The sequence below is a fragment of the Indicator indicator genome, chromosome 2 (assembly GCF_027791375.1).
Source record: "Indicator indicator isolate 239-I01 chromosome 2, UM_Iind_1.1, whole genome shotgun sequence".
Lineage (NCBI taxonomy): Eukaryota > Metazoa > Chordata > Aves > Piciformes > Indicatoridae > Indicator > Indicator indicator.
This window is the reverse complement of record NC_072011.1, coordinates 2,778,389-2,802,206: the sequence shown is the minus strand read 5'-3', so window position 1 is coordinate 2,802,206 and position 23,818 is coordinate 2,778,389. Positions and strand designations below refer to the sequence as shown.

Genomic DNA, 23,818 nt, shown 5'->3' with positions numbered 1-23,818 from the left:
AATACAAAAACCCAGACATAATATGAGGAGAGACAAACAAGGCTTGCTACCATTAAGAGGCAACATCCCATCAGTTATGACACTACGGTTTGTTATGAACAGACACTTTACAGTGCTTCATTTAAATGTTAGCACTTACAGAACACTGTAGAATTAGGTGCACACATGAGATAATGACAGCAGTTTCCACTCTTCTCTATGTGGATTAGACTAAAGAAAGTGGAAAAGATTTCCCTGAATGAGTTTCACCATCTGGAGAGCAGTACCAAAAGATTCTCACACCACCAGGTAAGAAGATACAGGCTAAAGAAAGGGGAAAAGCTTTCCCTCAATGAGTTTCACCATCTGGAGAGCAGTACCAAAAGATTCTCACACCACCAGGTAAGAAGATAGCAACTCATCAGAATGCTGCTCCTACTTTAGTGTAGAGACGTTTAAAAATGGATGTGACAATACAGCAGACAATTTTCTGCATTTGCATTTGATCTTTGATCTAGGATTAACAAATCACTGTTCTAAGAGCTTTATTACCACACCCCACTCCCTCTACCCCCATTTTCCCTGTATAGGGTAACAGACACATCTGGGAAGAAATAAAAATTAAAGTAAGGAGACAGAAATGAGTTTTCATTTAATTTTGTGCTCGCTACTGTAATTCCACCAGGTGTTATTAATGAAGTTTATTTAGGAAAAGGTAATTGCTATCAAATAGTTATCCTAGGATATACAAAATTCAGGCTGCTCTTCTACACACAGGGATGGAATTGAATAACATCTGAGCAGTGCTCCCCGACTACCTCATAACATCAAAAAATGAGTGTGTAAAAATATCCACATTATTCTGATTTAATCCTGAGACATTTTGATTGGCACTTCTCTGTGCAAGCCTTGGGTGACAGCTGAATCCTTGGTTACAACATCCATTTCTCTTTCTATTAACTTGAATTGGTCTGGCATAAGGTTTTGATGAGATGAGTTTCACCTCTTGGAATATACTCAGTCACACTTTGCACATGAAAACTGCCAGATGCTAACCCACTCAGGACACAGTGGTTGTGCTAAAGCTGCTAGCATCTTTAAAACCTGGCTTGATGGCCACACCCAAGAGTGGTTATCCATGGGTCCATGGCAAAGTGGAGGCCAGTGACAAGTGGAGTCCCTCAGGGATCAGTGCTGGGACCAGGCTTGTTTAGCATCTTCATTGGTGACATGGACAGAGGCATTGAGTGATTTTTGAGGGTGTCAGGGAGTGATAGGACTGGGGGGAATAAAAAAAAAATAGAAATGGGCAGATTCAGGTTGGATGTTAGGAAGAAGTTGTTCCCCATGAGGGTGGTGAGACACTGGCACAGGTTGCCCAGGGAGGTGGTGGAAGCCTCATCCCTGGAGGTTTTTGCAGCCAGGCTGGATGTGGCTGTGAGCAACCTGCTGTAGTGTGAGGTGTCCCTGCCCATGGCAGGAGGGTTGGAACTGGCTGATCCTTGAGGTCCCTTCTAACCCTAACAATTCTATGATTCTGTGTTAGGAACTCCCTACTGAGCAGACACCAAGGTACTCATCCTGCTTCAATCCACAAAGGACAACGTAGACTTTTCTTTATTTTATGGAAACTTACATTGTTTACACACACTCACCTGCACAGAGGCATACACATAGCTAGTGATTAACAGACCTCTTATGCACTAAGCAGTCTGCTTTAGTCTTCAAAATTAGGGTAACTTCTCCCCTCAAAAGGACTGCACTGTACTGCTCTTGGAGATGAGGAGAGGGAGAACCATCTGCCCAGCCACATTCAGCCACGTAAATTGTCACCATTTCATCCACTTCAAAGGAGTTTTATCACTTTGCCCTAATTGTTAATGTGTCCCACTGAGCTTAAAAAGTTTAAACCATTAATTCTTTCATTTTTTTCCTGGTCTGAAATATAGACTTCAGGTTGCATTATTAAAAATACAGATTATTGGAGCCTAAAATTCCTTGTATCTAGCAACTACACAAAGGAGATCAGAGAAGGAAAGAAGACTCCTGGGGAAAACTTAAATATTTTAGACAGGCAAAATGAATTTCTAATGCAATAGATGTAGTAAAAATAGGTCTCATATAGAGGTGTGTTGAATATATATATACACACACACACCTTTAATTAATTTAAATAGGTAGATAGATAGATAGGTAGATAGATAGATAGGTAGATAGATAGAGAGATAGATAGATAGATAGATAGATAGATAGATAGATAGATAGAGATAGAGATAGAGATAGAGATAGAGATAGAGATAGAGATAGAGATAGAGATAGAGATAGAGATAGAGATAGATAGGTAGGTAGATAGATTAGGAGATAGATTAGATAGATAATAGATAGATTTGATAGATTAGATAATACATTAGATGATTAGATTAGATGATAGATTAGATAGATAGATGGATAGATAGATTAGATACATAAATGGACAGACAGACAGATAGCTGTGGTAAAGAGGCAGAGAAAGTCCTTTTTGGTTATCCAATTAATTTGTTTCAACTCTAGCAACTGGCTACCAAAGATAAAAGACTTCGTCTCCTCCACACTCAACTTTCCTTCCCTCAGAAAAATCCCAGTTCAGTGGTTCCTGAGCTTTATAGCCAAAGAGTTGAACAGATTTTAGCAGATCAAGGGAGCTGCAATCAATATTTGCCTGCTTTGAAACTCTTCTCCTGCATTTCCTGGGGCAACTGGAGCCCATCAGCAAAGGGCAGTGGACCTAACATAAATCCTTTCTTCTAGCAGCAGGGCTGCTGCTCCTGCACAGAAGAGCATCAGCTTACAGCATCAGAGGGTCACATTCCCATGATTCCCATGCCTGGAATGAAATGCTGGTGATACATGAATGTGAGTGGCACCAGACACAAATGAAGATGTCATTTAAAACTTACATGGCCGTACATGGAGAATAAATCTGATGAAGAGAGACTGAAGGAGCTGGGGATGGTTAGTTTGGAAAAGAGGAGGCTGAGGGGAGACCTCATTGCTGTCTGCAACTACCTGAAAGGAGGTTGTGGAGAGGTTGGTGTTGGTCTCTTCTCCCAGGTAATTAGTGACAGAACAAGAGGGAATGGCCTCAAGCTGTGGCTGGGGAGGTTTAGACTGGACATTAGGAAACATTTTTTGATGTCAAGAGTGGTCAGGGATTGGAATGTGCTGGGCAGGGAGGTGGTGGAGTCCCCAAGCCTGGATGTGTTTGAAGGTGGTTTGGCTGTGGTGCTTGGGGCTGTGGTTTAGGGGTGACCCTTGTAGAGTAGGGTTGTTGGTTGGGCTTGGTACTCTTGAGGGCCTTTCCCAACCTGAATGTTTCTGTGATTCTGTGATTCAAGTGACACCATTTCAAATTCAAACAAAACCCACACAAGTGATGTCCTGATACAGCTGTCCAGAAATCTGAAGGTCCACATGTGAGCCTCAGTATTAGAATCACAAAGGCTGGGCTGTGCATATTTAGGGAGAGAACATTGCATATGCCCATAAGTCTCCACAAATCTCCATTTCATAGGAAGATATAAGAGGCAATCACACATCTGCCAATATGCACTTGCAGCACAGAAGGCAAATCACATCCTGGACTGCACCCAAAGTTGCATTGCCAGCAGATCCAGAGAGGTGATTCTGACACTTTGCTCTGCTCTGCTGAGACCTCACCTGGAGCACTGTGTGCAGCTCTGGAGACCTCAGTGCAGGAAGGACATGGAGCTGATGGAGAGGGTCCCAAGGAGGGCTATGAAAATGATCAGGGGGTTGGAGCAGCTCTGCTATGAGGACAGGCTGAGGGAGCTGGGGGTGTTCAGCCTGGAGAAGAGGAGGCTACAAGGAGACCTAATAGCAGCCTGCCAGGACCTGAAGGGGGGTACAGGGAGGCTGCAGAGAGACTGTTTGCAAAGGGCTGCAGGGACAGGATGAGGGACAATGGCTTCAAACTAGAGAGGAGCAGATTTTTATTCCTTCTTCATGTCTACTCTTTTATTTATGCTTTTTGACCACATTGTGCACTCAGCTATGTGTATGACTTTCTGGAGAGTCAGGCACATATGCACATATTTCATTCAAGACAAATTGTGGCCATTAATAAATACTCAGTGTGGCACGACTGAGATGGAGGTAGGCAGCTTTAAGATGCATAACTTGGTTATTCCAAAAGCAGGTTTCTTTAAACAGGCCAAAGGCAGGTATATGTCAAGCTCAAAGCTGCATGAGTTGAAATGTAAAAGGGCAACCTAAGCATTTAGTCAGTTATTCAGAAGAATGTTTGCTCCTATTCCATAACTCAGAATCAGCCAGCCTGGATTTTTGAACTCTGCTTCCACAGAATCACAAAAACATTCCAGTTGGAAAAGACCCTCAGCATCACCCAGTCCAACCCAGACCCCTATTCTACAAGGGTCACCCCTAAACCAGAGCCCCAAGCACCACAGCCAAACCACCTCAAAACTCATCCAGGGTCAGTGACTCAGCCACCTCCCTGGGCAGCACATTCCAATGTCTGACCAATTTTGCCATCAAAAGATGTTTCCTAATGTTCAGTCTAAACCTACCCAGTGGCAGCTTGAGGCCATTCCCTCTTGTTCTGTCTCTAATTCCCTGGGAGAAGAGACCAGCACCAACCTCTCCTTGATGTCCTTTCAGGTAGCTGCAGAGAGCAATGAGGTCTCCCCTCAGCCTCCTTTTTTTTTCCAAACTAATTTGTCATAATAATTCATATTTGAGGAGTGAATAAACGTGGACAATATTAGCACAATAAATTATAGTCTGAAACCTCTGCATGTCATAACAGAAGTAGCTTCTCAGCCACACTTATGGCCATTGCAAGTGATATGTTATAAAAAGTAACAAAAACAAACAAACAAAAAGGATGTTTTCCTCTTTGTTTCTTCATCTGAAATATTTATTTAGATAGTGAGGGTGACAGAGCCCTGGAACAGGCTGCCCAGAGAGGTTGTGGAGTCTCCTTCTCTGGAGAATTTCCAGCCCCACCTGGATGCATTCCTGTGCAGACTCCCCTGGGTGATGCTGCTCTGGCAGGGGGGTTGGACCTGATGATCTCTGGAGGTCCCTTCCAACCTCTACTGTTCTGTGATACTGTGATAGCCCTCAGAACACTGTTCCTTAGTATTAAATGTCTTCAAGAAGCAATACTTTAAGTGCTCCAGACTGCTCAGAGTTTTTGAAGTCCTGTAAATGAAACCTATGTTGCCACTAGTGTTTCTTCTTGTGCTAGGAATCTCACTCTTCTCAGAGGTAATTAATTCCAAATTTGTTTTCAGAGCTAAAAATTGTTCTGCCAACCATAGAATCATAGAATGGTCTGGGCTGGAAGGGACCTCCAAAGTTCATCCAGCCCAACCCCTCTGCTGTCAGCAGGGACATCCTCAACTAGATCAGGCTGCCCAGAGACTCGTTGAGCCTCACCTTGAATATCTCCAGGGATGGGGCCCCAACCATCTTCCTGGGCAACCTGTTCCAGTATTCCACCACTCTCATGGGAAAGAACTTCTTCCTAACATCCAATCTAAATTTGCTCACCAGAGCAGAGCAAAGTGTCAGAATCACCTCTCTGGTTCTGCAGGCAATGCTGCTTTGGATGCAGCCCAGGCTGTGATTTGCCTTCTGTGCTGCAAGCTCACACTGCCTGCTCATGTCCAGCTTCTCCTCCATCAGCACCCCCAAGTCCTTTTCCTCAGGGCTGCTTTCTATCCCCTCCTCCCCCAGTCTGCATTGACAGTGAGGATTGTTCTGGCCCCTGTGCAGCACCCTGCACTTGCTCTTGTTGCACCTCATGAGGTTCACCTGGGCACCACCTCTCCAGTTGTCCAGGTCCCTCTGGATGCCATCCTGTCCCTCTGGTGTGTCCACAGCACCACTCAGCTTGGTGCCATCTGCACACTGCTGATGGTGCACTTGATCCCACCATCTATAGCAATGATATAAATATTAAACAGCACAGGTGCCAGTACAGACCCCTGAGGGACACCACTGTCCCTGCTCTCCATCGGGACTTCAAGCCATTAGGCACCACCCTCTGAAGCCTGGTAGATTCCTGCTGAGAGCTGATAAGCAGAAGGTTGCCCTCCAAGAAGCTGTTAACCTCCAAGCAAAAGTTTCCTCAGCCGTGCCCCAAAGACTCACCACTCTAAGGGATAGGTGAAAGAAGCTGAATGAAACCTACGGGGAATCTTTCTTGGGAGGAAAAAGTCTGTTCTGCCCACCTCCTGGTACTGCAAGCAATTCCTTGACCTCCAAAGTGTTTACCTGAAGAGACACATAATCTATAACCTTCAGAAAATCTGAACACCTTATGGAGTGTTGTACCTCAATGAGAGAAGGGAAATCAAAACCCTCTGTCACTTGTGCTCCATCAGGGTTACATTTCAATCTCAGTGAGGCTGGCAGCAGAGCAAGGCAAACAAGTAAAGATGGCAGGTACTGATCAACAGTGAAATTACTTCCTTTTTATTCATTGACCCATGATTGAATTGAGTGAAGATCACCCTACTAGAAAATGTTACCCCAAAAAAGCAGGTTCAGCTGCTTTTCACTTCACTGGTTCTTTAAGTGGATGTCTTTGCAGCAAGACTTTTATTTTAGCAAAGAAGGGACCCTCCCTTTGATCTTAAAAATTCATGCTTTTTTTTTTTTTTTTTTTTTTTTTAATCAGTTCAGTCACACCTGAGTAGAATCTTTTTGTGCTTAAACACTTGAATGGACCTCAAGGCTCATCCAGTTCTAACCCTCCTGCCATGGGCAGGGACACCTCACACTACAGCAGGTTGCTCACAGCCTCATCCAGCCTGGCTGCAAAAACCTCCAGGGATGAGGCTTCCACCACCTCCCTGGACAACCCATTCCAGGCTCTCACCACCCTCATGGGGAAGAACTTCTTCCTAACATCCGATCTGAATCTCCCCCCTTCCAGCTTTGTTCCATTCCCCCCAGTCCTGTCACTACCTGATAGCCTAAAAAGTCCCTCCCCAGCTTTCTTGTAGCCCCCTTCAGATACTGGAAGGCCACAAGAAGATCTCCTTGGAGCCTTCTCTTCTCCAGACTGAACAACCCCAACTCTCTCAGTCTGTCATTCACAGTGCTCTGATCATAATCGTGGCCCTCTCTGGACACCTTCCAGCACCTCCAGATCCTTCTTGTAATAGGGGCTCCAAAACTGGACACACTACTCCAGGTGGGGTCTCACCAGAGTGGAGCAGAGGGGGAGAATCATCTCACTCTTGACCTTCTGGCCACACTTCTCTTGCTGCAGCCCAGGCTCTGCTTAGCTTTCTGGGCTGCAAGTGCTCACTGCTGGCTCCTGTTGAGCTTCTCCTCCACCAGCATCCCCAAGGCTTTTTCTTCAGGGCTGTTCTCAAGCTAGTCCCTTCCCAGCCTATATCAGTGCCTGGGATTGCCCTGACCCAGATGCAGGACTCTGCACTTGGTCTTGTTGAACCTCCTGAGATTGGCTTGGTCCCAGCTCTGCAGCCTGTCCAGGTCCCTCTGGATGGATCCCTTCCCTCCAGCCTGTCAGCAGCACCACACAGAATCACAGAATTAACCAGGTTGGAAAAGACCTTTGAGATCATCAAGTCCAAGCTATCACCCAACACCATCTAATCAGCTCACCCATGGCACTGAGTGCCTCATCCAGGCTTAAACACTTCCAGGGATGGTGACTCCACCACATCCTTGGGCAGCACATTCCAATGGCCAATCTCTCTTTCTGGGAAGAATTTCTTCCTATCATCCAGCCTAAGCCTCCCCTGGTGCAGCTTGCACACAGCTTGGTGTCTTTGATGAACTTGCTGAGGGTGCACTCAGTGCCTGTCGCCGAGGAAGATGATGGAGAAGTTGTCAATGCACAGCTGTTCTCTGTGAGCTTTATGGGGGCTCAAAATTGGTTTGAGATCTCAAAATTGCTTTAAGATCTTCTTATCACATTGCTTTCAACTGAAAATCCAAACCTCTATTTTTACCACTCTTTGGCTTGAAGTATTTTAGTCACCTAATAATCCATTCCTCACGATTTTCTTGTCTTAACAACTCAACATTTCCTCTCAAGGGTTTGCTTTGAAACCTCACTGCCTAAGCCCTTGTAAAAGTCTGATGTGAGCTGCACTTATGATTTAATAGTGAAAGACCTGTCAGATTGTCAGTTAGAAAGTTTCATATTCAAGGACATCTTGGATCACCTTTGAATTTCTTCAGGGACATCTGAGTGATCCTTTTAGGGTTTCTTGTATACTTGACAAGATTTTGCCAGGCTTCTGTGAGCTATTTTTCTAGACCTGTGGTGCAAGCTTGCTGCATAACACTCATGAAACTGCAATTTAAGCATAGATAATCATTATGGGCTGGCATTTGACACAGTACTCAATAGTATTTTTTTTTTATTTTCAGTTAAATATGGTGGAAGAAGTTCTTCACCATGAGAGTTGTGAGACCCTGGAATGGGTTGTCCAGGGAGGTGGTTGAGGCCCTATCCCTGGAGGAGTTTAAGGCAGGGCTGGATGAGGCTCTGGCCAGCCTGCTGTAGTGTGAGGTGTCCCTGCCCATGGCAGGGGGGTTGGAACTGGATGATCCTTGTGGTCCCTTCCATCCCTGACTGATTCTATGATTCTGTGATTCTAATATTTTATTTTGAGGACTCTTAGAAAAATGTGAATATTCTCTCCTGAAAATATGCAGACAATTTACATCTTCCTTATGGGGAGAGCTTGAGGGAGCTGAGGGCTCTGGAGCTTGGAGAGGAGGAGCCTGAGAGGTGAGCTCCTTGCTGGTGCTAAAGATGTGCAGGGGGAGTGCCCAGAGGCTGGAGCCAGGCTCTGCTGGGTGATGCCCAATGCCAGCACAAGGGGCAGTGGTGGAAGCTGAGCCATAGGAAGTTCCATGGAAACAGGAGGAATTTTTTTTTTTCCCTGTGAGGGTGACAGAAGCCTGGAAGAGGCTGCCCAGGGGGCCTGTGCAGTCTCCCTCTCTGGAGATATTCAAGACCCACCTGGCTGTGTTCCTGTGTGACCTGCTCTAGGTGATCCTGCTCTGGCAGGAGGGTTGGAATAGATGATCTTTGGAGGTCCCTTCCAGCCCCTAACTTTCTGTGATTCTGTGATTTGTGGCTGGATTAGGTATATTTTACTAGTGAAATAAACTGAATGTAGATGTAGAAACAAATACTGTAGCTCTCTTTAAAAGGTGAAGGGAAGATTTCACAGCTAAACACAGCAGGCCACATTCTGCTCTTCTTGAAGCACCTAAAGCTTGTGCCAGGTTTGGTTAGAGTTTTGTACAGGCTGTGAAACACAAACTGAAGAATGTCTTCAGGATTTGATTAATTGTACTTGGTAAGATTCATAGATTCACAGATTCATAGGATGGTTTGGGTTGGCAGGATCTCAGATGTCATCAAGTTCCAACCCCTCTGCCATGGGCAGGGACACCTCACAGTAGATCAGAACCAATCAGAGCTTGCTCAGAACCACCTCCAGCCTGGCCTTCAAAACCTCCAGGGATGAGGCTTCCACCACCTCTCTGGGCAACCTGTGCCAGTGTCTCACCACCCTCACTGCAAAGAATTTCTTCCTAATCTCCAGTCCTAATCTGCCCTCCTCAAGCTTCAATCCATTCCCTCTCATCCTGTCACTACAAGCCCTTGTAAAAAGTCTCTTCCCAGCTTTCTTGTAGGCCCTCTTTGGGTAGTGGAAGGCTACTATAATATCTCCTCAGAGCCTTCTCTTCTCCAGGCTGAACAGCCCCAAGTCTCACAGCCTGTCCCCACAGGGGAGCTGGTCCAGCCCTCTGATTAGCTTTGTGGTTCCAGCACCTCCCATGTCTCTCCTGTGCTGGGGGTACCACAACTGGCTGCAGATATGCCACACTCTTTCTTCTGGCACTGCTCTTCCCTATGAATGAAGTGAAGTTTTCTGCAATTGCTCTTCTGAGACAAATAAGCAAACAAAAGAACCATCAACAAGCCATGCAGGGGCTTTAAGGAAGTCATCTAAGAGCCTGAAATTCTGCTAGGAAGGAATTTTCCCTTTCTCTTTGAACTGATTGCTTCCTCCTCTGCCCTGCAAATGAAGCACCCAACATGTCTTGCTGGCAAGAGCTGATGGATGATGCATTTTGATGCTTGAAATGATCTCTGCACTGCTAGTCAAGCTCTTTTTGTCCCAGATGGATTCTGCATATGGCTGATTTTCCCCATACAGTGTAAGAAGTAAACAGAGACTGATAGATGCTGGCTTTCCATCATCTGAACTGTCAGCTGCTGTATATTAAGAAGTTATCTATGCCTTTAATTGTGAGTAGGAGAGGGATTTAAAGCTTGCAGGAGTCTAATCGTTGCCCAGTAAATCTACAGATAAGCCTCTCTCCCTTACTGCCCCCACACACAGACACACAGAGTTCCACTGCCTTTAAAATATTCAGTTGTCCCTTTCCTTTCCTTAAAATATTAAGTTGTCCCTCTCCTTTCAAATGCTGCTGCCTGAAGCAAGAAGCTGTTATCCTGAAGCCTTCTTTGTGGCTGAGACTCTAATGAGCTGCCTGTGTTGCCAACCAGGAACCAAGAAGAGGCAGTATTAAAATGAAGCATGAGACAGCCTTTCTTACTGCCATACTTCCTTCCTGCATCACTTTTCTGCCTGATCACAGAATCATTCAGGTTGGAAAAGAGCCTCAGGAGCACCAAGCCCAACCCACAACCCTACTCTACAAGGGTCACCCCTAAACCAGAGCCCCCAGCACCACATCCAAACCACCTGGAAACACATCCAGGCTTGGGGACTCCACCACCTCCCTGGGTAGCACATTCCAATCCCTGACCACTCTTGACATCAAAAAATGTTTCCTAATGTCCAGTCTAAACCTACCCAGTTACAGCTTGAGGCCATTCCCCCTTGTTCTGTCACTAATTCCCTGGGAGAAGAGACCAGCACCAATCTTAGTCTTGATTACTGTAAGTTTCTTTCTCATGTGAGATGTTCCTGGATACAAGGTGTAAGCATGTGGGGGGAGGGAAAAGGAGAGGAGAATATTTGTCTTTCCACAGAATCACAGAATTATTGAGGCTGGCAAAGACCTCTGAAGATCATCAAGCCCAGCCTATGACCCAACACCACCATCAGCTACACCATGCCACCAAGTACCACATCCAAGCTTTTCTTCAAGACCTCCAGGGATGGAGACTCCACCACCTCCCTGGGCAGTCCATCCCAGTGCCTAATCAGCCTTGCTGTCAGGAAGTGCTTCCTAATGTCCAACCTAAACCTCCCCTGGAGCAGCTTCAGGCCATGCCCTCTTGTCCTGTCACAAGTTGCCTGGGAGAAGAGCCTGAGCCCCACCTGACTACAGCTTCCTTTTAGGTAGTTGTAGAGAGTGCTAAGATCCCCTCTGAGTCTCCTCTCCTCCAGGATGAACACCCCCAGCTCCCTCAGCCTCTCCTCATCAGACTTTCCTTCCAGTCCATTCCCCAGTCTGGTTGCTCTCCTCTGGACCTGCTCCAGCACCTCAAGATCCTTCCTGAAGTGAGGGACCCAGAACTGCAGACAGTGCTGGAGATGAGGCCTCACCAGTGCTAAGTACAGGGCAGAATTCCATCCCTGCTCCTGCTGGCCACACTGTTCCTGATCCAGGCCAAGATGCTGTTTTGATGTGCTAGAGACTGAAAAGCTTTCCTTTCAGTTTACTTAGCTGGATAAAGCAGGCTTGTTTTGATGTCTAAATCTCAAAGTTTGGTGAATTGCTTATTCTTTGTGATGGATGGGTTTGAGTTCAAGTGAGCAAATAGCTCACAGGCTGAGAGAGTTGGGGCTGTTCAGTCTGGAGAAGAGAAGGCTCCCAGGAGACCTTCTTGTGGCCTTCCAGTATCTGAAGGGGGCTACAAGAAAGCTGGGGAGGGACTTTTGAGGGTGTCAGGGAGTGATAGGAGTGGGGGGAGTGGAGCAAAACTAGAAATGGGGAGATTCAAATTGGATGTTAGAGGAAATTCTTCTCCATGAGGGTGGTGAGACACTGGCACAGGTTGCCCAGGGAGGTGGTGGAAGCCTCATCCCTGGAGGTTTTTGCAGCCAGGCTGGATGTGGCTGTGAGCAACCTGCTGTAGTGTGAGGTGTCCCTGCCCATGGCAGGGGGGTTGGAACTGGATGAGCCTTGAGGTCCCTTCCAACCCTGACAATTCTGTGATTCTTAAGAAAATTAGGTAAATGTTCTTGTGATTCTTTAATCTACAGCCCCCCTGGGCTTGTCTTTGTTTCTTTTGAGCTCCAGCAATGTAGTCTGGTTCCTGCAGTAAGGATACAAGTCCACGTGCCTCTGTAGCACCAGGGGTTGTGTGAAGGAGCTAATGAGCAGTCACAGCTGCTTGTATTCCCCAGCCTGCCTCAGAAGAGAAGGGATTTTGCTTATTGATATTAGTAATAAAAGAGGAATGCACAGCAGAAAAATGTTTAGCCATCCTCTGCTCACTGACAGTAATTTACACTGCAATAGCAGCACTTATGCAGGCTATATAAAGTGATGCCTCGTTTAGAGGGAGTCTAATTGCAGTCTTTGAAGCAGTGGGTGGTGCAAGGGGATCATGATAGAAAAGAGACAAACAGAGTTTGCACCAGGCAAAGGTAGGACTTGCTGATCCTGTCCTTCTTCTCTAACCAAACAGAGCAAGTCACATCCTGCTGGTCATATTCTCAGAGATTGAATGTGCCAAAAGGGAGGGGACACAGAGAACTGCAGCTGATCCTCGGATGGGCTTCCCCTAAGGACCTGGTAAGCCAAGAGCCAGGTCCTGTTGTGCCAGGTCACAACAACCCCATGGTAAGCTACAGACCTGGGGAGGTTGGAAAGCTGCAGTTTGAAGAGGGACCTGGGGGTGTTGGTTGATAGTCAACTATGTATGAGTCAGCAGTGCCCAGGTGGCCAAGAAAGCCAATGGTATCCTGGCTTGGGTTAGAAACCCTGTGGGCAGCAGAAAGAGGGAGGTGATGATCTCCCTGTGCTCAGCACTGGGGAGGCCACACATCAAGTGTTGTATTCAGTTCTGGGCTCCTTGCCACAGGAAAGACATTAAGGGGCTGGAAAGTGTCAGAGAAGGGCAGTGAAGGTGGTGAAGGGCCTGGAGCACCTGGCAGAATCCAGAGAAGGGGGATCCACAGCCCTCCCTGGGCAGCCTGCTCCAGGGCTCCATCACCTTCAGTATAAAGAACTTTCTCCTCCTGTTGAGCTGAAACCTTCTCTGTTCAAGTTTGTCTCCACTGTTCCTTGGTTTATTGCTGTGCACCACCCAGCAGAGCCTGGCCCCCTCCACTTGACCCCCACCCCTCAGCTATTGAGAGACATTGATCAGATCCCTCTCAGCCTTCTCTTCTCCACACTAAACAGCCCCAGGGCTCTCAGGCTCTCTTCCCAGGGGAGATGCTCAAGTCCCCTAAGCATCCTCCTGGCCTCTCCCTTGCACTCTCTCCAGCAGGCCTCTGTCTCTCTTCAACTGGGGAGCCCCAAACTGGACACAGGATTGCAGCTGTGGTCTCAGCAGGGCAGAGTAGAGGGGGAGGAGAACCTCCCTAGCCCTGCTGGCCACACTTTGCTTGATGCACCCCAGGATCCCATTGGCTGTCTTGGCCACAAGGGCACATTGTTGTTATTGAAAAGCATCTGTAAGGTCTCCCCAGAGCCTTCTTCTTCTTCCAGCCTGTCTTCACAGGAGAGGTGCTCCAGCCCTCTGATTATCCTTGTGGCCTTCCTCTGAACCCACTCCAGCAGGTCCATGTCTCTTCACCACTGAGAAAATGCTTTGTTTGTATTGCTCTTGCATCTTACAATCTGCAAAAGAATTTTGCAGTGTTTGGACCAGAGGCTGGTAGAACCATGTGCAGATTTGTCCTGACAGAGGACAATTCTGTTGCTGAGAAAGGTTCTGTTAATGCTACAATGATTTTGGTGCACATTAAAGTCAAGCTCTGTCTCTGTGAACTCTTGAGACCTGGCACTGCCACATGCAGTTAGTGTTCGCCAACTGATGTCCCTGTAGGTGGAGGACAGACACCTCTGGAGGGCAGTGAGGTCCACCCAGAGCTTCACCACTGAGACCACTGAGCACAGCTGTTCCTGTCTCCTTCCATTAGCTGGGAAGGGAGCAGACCAGTATCTACATCTCTGACCTTTAACAAGTTGAGGTTAGGTGAGAGGGATTGCAGCCTCAGCAGCTCAATGCATTCCTGCAGACCTTGCCCTGCTGGGGTACAGTTGTGGCTGGCAGTATGGTGGTACTTAGAATCCTAGAATTGTCAGGGTTGGAAGGGACCTCAAGGATCATCCAGTTCCAACCCCCTGCCATGGGCAGGAACACCTCACACTACAGCAGGATGCTCACAGCCACATCCAGCCTGGCTCCAAAAATCTCCAGGGATGAGGCTTCCACCACCTCCCTGGGCAACCTGTTCCAACATCTCACCACCCTCCTGGGGAAGAACTTCCTCCTAACATCCAATCTGAATCTCCCTGTGCTGGTTTGAGGCCAGCCAGAACATCTCTTGCCCCGAAAGGGACAAAAGAATGACACACACAAACGGATTGGAGAGTGATGGAAAGTTTAAATGGAAAAGCAAATTGGTGAAGCTACAGAAAACTACAAAGCATAGTGGCAAAGAACATCCTAAAGCATACAGAGTGAGTCCCTTACACAATTCCCAGAGGCTTCCAATCCTTCCCTCCTCCCACCTGAGGGTCTACCCAATCCCTCAGGGCTCTTCCTTCCCCCCCCCCCCCCTCCTGCTGCTAGGCAAGTCTCAGGCTGGCCAGGTCTGAGACTGCCCTCCCCCCCCCCCCCCCCCCATTCTTCTCCTGGCATTAGGCCTAGTCAGGCCTAAGAGGCCTGAGATACCCCCCGGCATTACCCGATAAGAGAGGACATCTCCCATGGGAGCAGAGAGGGAAGAAAGAGGAAGAGAATGACTCTGCAGATGGCTTGATAGGGTGCAGGATTTTTGGGTAGAAATACGCCGTTTCCTGTGTCCAACCCCAGTGGGTGGGCACCCAGGACACCAGAGGTGTATCTCATGCAGCAGTGGCAGGGGGCACCCAGCCCAAACTGCCACACTCCCCACTTCTAGTTTTGTTCCATTCCCCCCAGTCCTATCATTACCTGATCACCACTTCAGAGCAGCAGCTGTGAAGGTGCTGACCTGAGCATTTGCATAGAGGGCATGGGGGCCTAGCAGTGAGTATGGCTCGTTGCCATGCACCACAGCAGCTGTGGGCACCCCAAACTGTCCTGGCACCAGACCCTGTGACAAGGTGTTAGAGCATGGGAGAGCACACACTTACAGCATGCACCACCAGCAGTGTGTGACCAGGCTCCATCTTGCTGAGCCTGGGGCTGCTGTGAGAGAAGAAAAAGGGCTTGGGGTGAAGATGGCAGGTGAGTGAGTAGGTGCAGCTGGGGCAGAGCCAGCAGTGCTGGGGAGAGAGCTGGAGAGATGCTGGACAGCAGCCAGGCAGAAAGGAACCTGGGGGTACTGGGTGACAGCAGCTGAACATGAGCCAGCAGTGTGCCCAGGTGGCCAAGAAGGCCAATGGCATCCTGGCCTGCAGCAGGAAGAGTGTGGCCAGCAGGAGCAGGGAAGTCATCCTGCCCTGTGCTCAGCACTGGTTAGACCACACCTTGAGTACTGTGTCCAGTTCTGGGCTCCTCAATTGAAGAAGGACATTGAGATACTTGAACATATCCAGAGAAGGGCAAGAAGGCTGGGGAGGGGTCTGGAGCACAGCCCTGTGAGGAGAGGCTGAGGGAGCTGGGGGTGTTTAGCCTGGAGAAGAGGAGGCTCAGGGCAGACCTCATTGCTGTCTACAACTCCCTGAAGGGAGGTTGTAGCCAGAAGGGGGTTGGTCTCTTCTCCCAGGCAGCCAGTGGCAGAAGGGGAGGACACAGTCTCAAGCTGTGCGGGGGGAAGTTTAGGCTGGAGGTGAGGAGAAAGTTCTTCCCAGAAAGAGAGATTGGCCATGGGAATGTGCTGCCCAGGGAGGTGGTGGAGTGACCGTCCCCAGAGGTGTTCAAAAAAAGCTTGGATGTGGCACTTGGAGCCATGGGTTAGTTGTCAGGAGGTGTTAGGGATTAGCTAATAGGTTGGACTGGATGATCTCTGAGGTCTTTTCCAACCTGGTGGATTCTGTGCTTCTGTGGATTTTGTGTCAATGGGACTGGTCATAGCCTTTGGGTGGGGAAGGATCCTTTCCAGTGACATTTTTCCCTGCACAGATGCAGGGCCTGACAGGGAACCAGGAATTGCTGTTATCAGCACCCAAGCTACCTTCAAATTAAGTTTGAGATGCCCTGCTAGAACATTTTTCCAGTGCCTCCTTGCTCCCAGAGCACACATTAGGACCAAAGTTCATTTTCTCATGTTGAAAAATCCTGACATATGGTTGCTGGCTAGGATTTAATTAAATAACTAAGCACTCACTTGTCAGAGCTGAAGTTATTATTCAAGTGTTGTGCTCTCATGAAAAGGCTTTTTTTTCCTTTTTTTTTTCCCCTTTTCTTTCTCATCTTTAAATCTTCTTTTAATGCTATGGTTTCCATTTAGTTTCTTATAAGGAAATGACTTGGCACAATAAAAATTTAAATGGTCCTCATGCTGTAACTAAAAGGATGCACAGGAACAGTCTCCAGGAGAAAAGGACACAGAGATTGTAGTTTAATCTATTTGTGCTGAAATATTAGGACAGGCAATAGGTGATCTGTTAGGTGCTGCCAGGAGATGAACAAATTAAAATATAGGAGTCATGACTGTGCCAGAGTCTCTAGTTTAATTCTTGCTTTGAGCCACCATGTGAACAATAATTACCACAGAATCACAGTATCACAGCATTAGAGGTTCCAAGGGACCTCCAGAGATCATCAGGTCCAACCCCCCTGCCAAAGCAGGATCACCCAGGGGAGTCTGCACAGGAATGCATCCAGGTGGAGTTTGGAAAGTCTCCAGAGAAGGAGACTCCACAACCTCTCTGAGCAGCCTGCTCCAGGGCTCTGTCACCGTCACTGGAAAGAAGTTTCTCCTCTTGTGGAGCTGAAATCTTCTATTCTCAAGTTTGTCTCCATGGCTCCTTGGCTTATTGCTGTGCACCACCCAGCAGAGCCTGGCCCCCTCCACTTGACCCCCACCCCTCAGCTCTTGAGAGACATTGATCAGATCCCCTCTCAGCCTTCTCTTCTCCACACTAAACAGCCCCAGGGCTCTCAGGCTCTCTCATAAGGGAGATGCTGAAGTCCCCTAAGCATCCTCCTGGCTCTCCCTTGCACTCTCTCCAGCAGGTCTCTGTCTCTCTTGAACTGGGGAGCCCCAAACTGGACACAGGATTGCAGCTGTGGTCTCAGCAGGGCAGAGCACAGCAGAGGGGGAGCAGAACCTCCCTAGCCCTGCTGGCCACACTTTGCTTGATGCACTCCAGGACCCCATTGGCTCTCTTGGCCACAAGGGCACATTGCTGTCCCATGCAGAATTTGCTGCCCACCAGCACTCCAAGCTCTTTCTCCATGGAGCTGCTCTCCAGCAGGGCAGCCTCTCCTGGTGCCTGCTGTTATTCCTCCCCAGATGCAGGACCCTGCACTTGTCCTTATCGAACTCCCTGAGGTTTGCCTGCACCCAGCTCTCAGCCTGTCCAGCTCTGGTTAGGTGCCAGCACAGCCTGACAGGATGTAATTCTGTATCTACACATAGCATTTTCCTGCCTAGAGTAAATACCCCGTGTGGTTCGTTGATCAAAACTTGTGAGCAACTGCCACCATTTAATTTTTCTCCCTTACAAGGCTTTCTTGAAATAGTGATTTTGCCCCCCACCATACAGACAGAAACTGAAGCACTGGGAAAATAAATTATCTTCCTCTACATACTGAAGTAGCCAGTGATTAAAAGGTCATCCAATCTAATTTTCCAGGCTTATATTGCTTTGCTAAACTCTCACTTGTCCTTCTTTCTGCCTATTAAAATGTCCCTGGTGTTCAGTCTGCATGGCAAACTCTTGCTGTATTTAATACATCCTTGATTCATATAAATTTTGAGCACAGAGTCTAAAATAGAGCCGAGCCTTCACTTATCCATTCTCATTTGTTCCTCTCCTAAGACAAGATTTAAACACAATAAAAAAGCAGCTACTAATCTCACTGAAGCAAAAGCTCCCCAAGTGCCTTTTGGACAGCTGCTCCCCAAAGCAGGAGTGTCCTGTTTGCACTTTCTGCTGCTTCAGCCCACACAGGATTGCAGCTGTGGTCTCAGCAGGGCAGAGCAGAGAGGTGGAAGAACTTCCCCAGCCCTGCTGGCCACACTTTTCTTGCTGCACCCCAGGATGCCATTGGCTCTCTTGGCCACAAGGGCACATTGCTGTCCCATGCAGAACTTGCTGCCCACCAGCACTCCAAGCTCTTTTTCCATGGATCTGCTTTCCAGCAGGGCAGCCTCTAACCTGTCCTGGTGCCTGCTGTTATTCCTCCCCAGATGCAGGACCCTGCACTTGTCCTTATTGAACTGCGTGAATTCAACATGAGCCAGCAGTGTGCACTTGCAACCCAGAAAGCAAATCACATCCTGGGCTGCATCAAGAGTCTGCTTATGCTGATGCTAGAGCACTGAATCACAGAATCACAGAATCACTGAATCCCAGAATCACAGAATCATGGAATCATTGAATCCCAGAATCCCAGAATTCCAGAATCACAGAATCAGAGAATCAGAGAATCACAGAATTACAGAATCACAGAATCAGAGAATCCCAGAATCCCAGAATCATTGAATCCCAGAATCCCAGAATCATAGAATCACAGAATCACAGAATCACAGAATGTTAGGGGTTGGAAGGAACCTTGAAAGCTCATCCAGGTGGGTTTTGAATGTCTGCAGAGAGGGAGACTCCACAATGTCCCTGGGCATCGTCTTCCAGGCTTCTGTCACCCTCACAGGGAAAAGTTTCTTCCTCCTGTTTGCATGGAACTTCCTATGGCTCAGCTTCCACCACTGCCCCTTGTGCTGGCATTGGGCATCACCCAGCAGAGCCTGGCTCCAGCCTCTGGGCACTCCCCCTGCACATCTTTGTCAACACGAATGAGGTCATGTTGACATTAGCAGTGCTAAATGTGCAGCCACAGTGTATTACAAACACATCTTTCAAGGCTAATTCTTCATACCACATTGCATTGGAGTGAATAAACATGCTGTTTGAATATTGCTGTAGCTGTACCTGCAGCTGTACATGAAGTGGCTGAAACATCAAATCAAAGCAGATATAAGAAAACACACAGGGCAGAGTGACCAGATGGCTTGGCACAGATTAGTGAATCCTTTCCTATGTGCAGAGCATACCAGACCTATGATTTTATTTGCATGAATTTATACAAGAAATTAAAGCATCACTCAGAACCAGGTTTGTGTTTTAAATGTGGATGGGAAGTTCAACAGGAGCCAGCAGCGTGCACTGGCAGCCCAGAGAGCAAATCACATCCCGGGCTGCAGCAAGAGAAGCACAGTCAGCAGGTCAAGAGGTGATTCTCCCCCTCTATTCCACTCTGGTGAGACCCCACCTAGAGTACTGTGTTCAGTTCTGGAGCCTCTATTACAAGAAGAATCTGGAGGTGCTGGAAGGTGTCCAGAGAAAGGCCACAAGGATGAGCAGAGGGCTTAGAGGGATGAGCATAGAGGAGCTCCTCTCATATGGAGACAGATTGAGAGAGTTGGGGTTGTTCAGTCTGGAGAGGAGAAGACTCTGAGGAAACCTTCTTGTGGCCTTCCAGTATCTGAAGGGGGCTACAAGAAAGCTGGGGAGGGACTTTTGAGGGTGTCAGGGAGTGATAGGACTGGGGGGAATGGAACAAAACTAGAAATTAGTAGGATCAGATTGGATGTTAGAGGAAATTCTTCCCCATGAGGGTGGTGAGAGACTGGAAGAGGTTGCCCAGGGAGGTGGTACAAGCCTCATCCCTGGAGGTTTTTGCAGCCAGGCTGGATGTGGCTGTGAGCAACCTGCTGTAGTGTGAGGTGTCCCTGCCCATGGCAGGGGGGTTGGAACTGGATGAGCCTTGAGGTCCCTTCCAACCCTGGCAATTCTGGGATTCTATGTGTGTGCTGGTGTAGAGATCTAGCTGAATCAAGTGGTTGTGAGAAATGTTCAACAAAAGTACTGCTGTGTGTGTTACTGCTTTGTAGGGATTCAGGGAGGCACTTAAAGGCTAAAGTGTAGACAGCCAGATGCAGTGATGCAATGAGCCTCAATTCTCCTCTCAATGGTCTTGGCACAGAATGGCAAAAATATCTAAATTGAAAATTAATTTGGGTATCTTCACATTGTGCTGCAGTCTGACATATTCTAAGTTGCCCTCAGTGAGACCTCACAGATGTTACAGAGGAGACAGCAAGCTGGTTCTTATAACCTTGCAGCATATGCTTTGCTCTACTGCCCTGATCTGCTTGGCTCCAACAGCCAAAATCAAAAGGCATGAAATTTCCCCCTAGTTGTAACCATTTCACAGAATCACAGAAACATTCAGGTTGGAAAAGACCTTCAGCATCACCAAGTCCAACCCACAACCCTACTCTACAAGGGGCACCCCTAAACCACAGCCCCAAGCACCACATCCAAACCACCTTCAGACACATCCAGGCTTGGGGACTCAACCACCTCCCTGGGCAGCACATTCCAATCCCTGACCACTCTTGCCAGCAAAAAATGTTTCCTAATGTCCAGTCTAAACCTACACAGTGGCAGCTTGAGGCCATTCCCTCTTGTTCTGTCACTAATTACCTGGGAGAAGAGACCAGCACCAACCTCTCCACAACCTCCTTTCAGGTAGTTGCAGACAGCAATGAGGTCTCCCCTCAGGCTCCTCTTTTCCAAACTAACCATCCCCAGCTCCTTCAGTCTCTCTTCATCAGATTTATTCTCCAGGCCCTTCACAGCTTCCTTGACCTCCTCCTTTACCCCATGGCAAAACTGAATGACTGGTAGAAAGGGGGGGAAAAAGAAACACAAACAAACATGTGATGGGGGAGTGCAAACAAGAGAAAAGCAATGGAGATTCTCCTTATTTGCACTGAGACAATAAAGGCCATCTCAAACAGCTCCAAATCCTCCCTGACAAACCACACTTAACTGACAATACAAATTAATACCCTTATAAATAGATTTATCCCCCACTCCCATACAGCATTAATCAAACACAGAATCCAGGCAGACAGAACTCCCAAGTCCAAAAGGAAACATCTTGTTTCTCAGTCATACTCAGTCAACTGGAAGAACAGATGGCCCTTGATAGCATGCCCTGAATCATCTAATGACATGAGAAACTCTTTAGAGTTTTTTTTCTGAATTTTAATTGGTCCCCCAACTGCATGTGAAGAGAATATCACAGCATCACAGTGTCACAGTGTCACAGCATCACAGTCTCACAGGATCACAGTATATTAGAGGTTGGAAGGGACCTCCAGAGATCATCAGGTCCAATTCCCCTACCAGAGGAGCATCATCCAGGGGAGTCTGCACAGGAATGCATCCAGGTGGGGTTGGAAAGCCTCCAGAGAAAAAGACTCCACAGCCTCTCTGGGCAGCCTGTTCCGGGGTTCTGTCACCCTCACTGCAAAGAAGTTTCTCCTCATGTTGAGCTGAAACCTTCTCTGTTCAAATTTGTCTCCATTGTTCCTTGGCTTATTGCTGTGCACCACCCAAAGGAGCCTGGTCCCCTCCACTTGGCACCCACCCCTCAGCTCTTGAGAGACATTGATCAGATCCCCTCTCAGCCTTCTCTTCTCCACACTAAACAGCCCCAGGGCTCTCAGGCTCTCTTCCCAGCGGAGATGCTCAAGTCCCCTAAGCATCCTCCTGCCTCTCCCTTGGACTCTGTCCAGCAGGTCTCTGTCTCTCTTGAACTGGGGAGCCCCAAACTGGACACAGGATTGCAGCTGTGGTCTCAGCAGGGCAGAGTAGAGGAGGAGCAGAACTTCCCCAGCCCTGCTGGCCACACTTTTCTTGCTGCACCCCAGGATCCATTTGGCTCTCTTGGCCACAAGGGCACATTGCTGTCCCATGCAGAACTTGCGGTCAACTAAGACAGCAAGTGTTTTAGTAGATTAAATAACAATTATGAAGACAAGACTGTGTTACAGCAGGTACAAAACCTTGGCTGGGTTACTGTTAATGTGACTTTTAAAAGTGTGGCAGGGCAGGGAGGGCTTCAGCACTCTGAGTCCAGCCTGCCATGCACACAAGGTGTACTCATTTCTGTGGAAGTCTTCTTCAAAACAAGTTGGGTTCCTCACCATCCCACAAAGCAGAATCAATAAGATGTGGATGATAACAGATTTAGGGTCACTATGAATGTAGCCCTACATAAATGAGAGGAGAGGAGCCAGAGCTGGTAACTATAGCAACCAATAACCCCAGGAGGAGAAGGGAGTGGACATTGCACATCAGCATGCCAAACTGGAATGGAAGAACAGAACAAAATGATTAACATCATGCTGGGAAAATCTACCCTACTAAAATAATAAAATGTTTTATGCATATTATTAAAAGAGTTACTGCATATTCAATGACTGAGATGTAGTTAAGTGTCTGAACAGCAGCAAAACAACCAGACACAGAAACTAAGCATTAGGTGAGGTAAGAAAAAGTCACCACCAGCAACTGTGTTTTTCACTGTGCACTGAGCTCAGAAACTTACCTAGAGATACAGGATCTATACCTCTGCTGCCCAAAGCCTTGGATAATATTTCTCTCCCATGATACAGACACAGGAAAGCATCAAAGTTCTGCTAATTTGGTCAGTCACATAATTTAATCCAAGTTGTGATCCTGCTGGGTAACCACATGAAATTTTGAGCTGCATTTAGAAAAGCTGTTCCAAAACATTGTGGCTCTGATGCTCTGAAGCCTTCTTTTTCAGGAGAAATTTATTAATGGCCAGTTGATACCCATTGGTTCTTGTGCCAGCAGTGGCTATTAGTTCAAATAGCTTTGCTCTATATGTGCTAATACACAGTACTGCAGGCACACAACATTTTGTTAGGCTGTGAAAGCCAAGTTCACAGAATCACAGAATCTCAGAATCACAGAATCACTGAATCACTGAATCACAGAATCACAGAATCACAGAATCTCAGAATCACTGAATCCCAGAATCCCAGAATCTCATAATCTCAGAATCCCAGAATCTCAGAATCCCAGAATCTCAGAATCTCAGAATCCCAGAATCTCAGAATTTCAGAATCACAGAATCACAGGATCACTGAATCACAGAATCTCAGAATTTCAGAATCTCAGAATTTCAAAATCACAGAATCTCAGAATCACAGAATCTCAGAATCAACCAGGTTGGAAAAGACCTCAGAGCTCATCAAGTCCAACCTATTAGCTAATCCCTAACACCTCTTGACAATTAAACCATGGCTCCAAGTGCCACATCCAAGCTTTTTTTTAACCCCTCCAGGGATGGTGACTCCACCACCTCCCTGGGCAGCACACTCCAATGGCCAATCTTTCTGGGAAGAACTTCCTCTTCACCTCAAGCCTAAACTTCCCTCTGCACAGCTTGAGATTGTGTCCTCTTGTTCTGCTGCTGGTTGCCTGGGAGAAGAGACCAACCCCCAGCTGGCTACAACTTCCCTTCAGGGAGTTGTAGAGAGCAATGAGGTCTCCCCTGAGCCTCCTCTTCTGCCTGCTGAAAATCCCAGCTACAGAACAAGAGGACACAGTCTCCAGCTGTGCAGGGGGAAGTTTAGGCTTGATCTTAGAAAGAAATTCTTCTCAGAAAGAGAGATTGGCCATG

General features: G+C 47.5%; 1 protein-coding gene across 1 annotated transcript in view; it reads right to left on the bottom strand.

Moving 5' to 3' along the window:
* The window catches only part of MEI4 (meiotic double-stranded break formation protein 4), a 142,952-nt gene that overhangs the window by 76,567 nt on the left and 42,567 nt on the right, over positions 1-23,818 (bottom strand). The gene's annotated exons all lie outside the window — the stretch shown is intronic.